Consider the following 2,385-nt stretch of genomic DNA (forward strand, 5'->3'; position numbering starts at 1 on the left):
GTACATACTACTTTTGCAACTCTTATTATTTTCTTTTGGTAATTTTATTTTCTTCTCTAGCACTTAATTAGTTTTTCACATAATGGTTTCTACACCGGAAACTATTGTGTACCTTTTCACCGGATCTAACCTTACGTTAGAATCTAGTTTTTTTTATTCCTTCGTTTTAATTTGTTGGTTAATTGAAGAATTCAAGAACAAATCCTACCGGCTTGTGGTGGAGTGTTCAAGACTACTGTTTAAATTATTCAGGTTCTTTAATTATTGTTTAATGCTTTGTTTTATTATTTATTTATATTATTTGCTTGAGATGAGTCTGTTTATGCATGATAATTATCTAAGTTTGTTTAGCATGTCTGGCTAATTCGCTCAGATATCGGTATGTAAAGTAAGCGGAATGAAGGAATCAAAACTAAGTTGGTTTAATTAAGTTTAAAATTAAAATCACTCTTTTTACGGTCTCAATTTACAGGTTTAATAACAAGGTTTTTGTACGAAAGTAAAAGACATAAAGAAGTTAAAATCAATAGAGCGAGAGTTTGAGGTTTTAACTGGACAGTGTAAATTGGACATTAATTCTAGATCAGGGCGAGAGCAATTTTTAGAGTTAATTAAATTCTAATCTTATTCAAAAAGTATTTTTAAAGATTGAATGTGAGGACGAGAGTTAAGCATTTGAATTTAATTATATAACCTAAGTCAACAGAGCGAGAGTTTGAGATAAGGGTGTTTAAACGGTTAGTGTTTTCTTAAAAAAGAGTTTCTACGGATTCTATTGTTTTCAAAAAGTGGTTTTTGACTTAACTATAAGTGACAGCTACGTTAACATAAAATCATGGTTTATTCAACAGAGCGAGAGTTTGAGATAAAACTTTTAATCAATAAAGTCAACTGAAAAGATTTGTTTTAAAACCAAGGGACCGACAAAGAATTGATTCCCTAATTACGACGAACTGTATACCGATATCCGCTTTATTAATATTTAATCTAGATCTTAGTTTAGTTTTTAGCTTTTCCCCAAACAATCAAACATTATCCACCTTAGCTTTACGAAGTAACCTTAGATAACGGTATATCGATTCATAAGTCCCTGTGGGATCGATATCTTTTAAAACTATGCGATAGAACTGTGCACTTGGAGTTTGTACCCCAATTCGACTCATAAAGTCGAGCGATCAAGTTTTTCGCGCCGTTGCCGGGGACTTTTATTTAATCGATATCGTAACTCTTCTGTTACGCTGTAGAGACTAAGGTTTCTTTTTCTTTTCTTTCTTTCGTTGATTTGTATGCCACATACTCGCTCACAAGGCGAGCCGTTCTACTTACGAATCAACGATATCAAACTATATCTCCGAGTCTTACGACGAATTCGGGAATATCGTGCTGCAAACAATCTCCCTCCTGTCGAACTTCCTGATTTCAAAAATATTTTCTCTTCGATACCCGAGATGGCAGAACCAGCTCGTGCTCTTAGAGATTACGCCGCTCCATCGCAAGATGAACCGCATTCAAGTATTGCTCCGCCAGCAATCGAAGCAAACAACTTCGAACTCAAACCTTCGTTGTTGCAGGCAGTGCAACAGAACCAATTCTCTGGAAATCCTACCGAGGATCCTAACCTTCATTTATCCGTATTTGTCCAATACGCTGATACTGTTAAAGCTAATGGTGTCACTTCAAAGGCAATTCGACTTCGTCTTTTTCCTTTCTCACTAAGAGATAGCGCTAGAAGATGGCTTCAATCTCTCCCCTCCAACTCTGTCACCACATGGAACGAGTTGAAGAAAGTGTTTCTTGCCCGATATTTTCCGCCAAGCAAAACAGCTATGTTAAGAGCCCAGATAAATGGATTTAAACAGAAAGATAACGAGTCTCTTTTCGAAGCATGGGAAAGATACAAAGACATGATGAGACTTTGCCCACACCATGGTTTAGAAGACTGGTTAGTAATTCACACATTCTATAATGGTCTCTTGTACAACACAAGGTTAACAATAGACTCCGCTGCAGGTGGTGCACTAATGAACAAACCTTATGCTGATGCTTACCAGCTCATCGAAAGCATGGCCCAAAACCACTATCAGTGGGGAACCGAACGAACAATGGTGGAAAAACCTCAAACGAAAACCGGCATGTACGAGATAAGTAACCTTGATCATGTTAATGCAAAAGTGGATGCTCTGGTCCAGAAAATTGAAAGTTTAAGTGTATCACCTCCAACCGTCGTGGTTTCTATAACTCAGAATTGCGAGGTCTGCGGAATCCAAGGTCACACTCCTACGGATTGTCAACTCTTGACAGGAATCCAAGCAGAGCAAGTGAACTATGCTCAAGGAAGCCCCTATTCGCATACCTATAACTCAAATTGGAAGAACCATCCAAATT

At 37.1% G+C, this 2,385-nt stretch overlaps 1 non-coding gene across 1 annotated transcript; it reads right to left on the reverse strand.

Moving 5' to 3' along the window:
• Window positions 1-1,826: 1,826 nt before the first annotated feature.
• Window positions 1,827-1,933, reverse strand: LOC127099666 (small nucleolar RNA R71). Its single transcript, XR_007794145.1, has one exon. It is a non-coding gene; the product is annotated as a small nucleolar RNA R71 (small nucleolar RNA).
• Window positions 1,934-2,385: the final 452 nt, after the last annotated feature.

The sequence above is a fragment of the Lathyrus oleraceus genome, chromosome 6 (assembly GCF_024323335.1).
Source record: "Lathyrus oleraceus cultivar Zhongwan6 chromosome 6, CAAS_Psat_ZW6_1.0, whole genome shotgun sequence".
Classification (NCBI taxonomy): domain Eukaryota; kingdom Viridiplantae; phylum Streptophyta; class Magnoliopsida; order Fabales; family Fabaceae; genus Lathyrus; species Lathyrus oleraceus.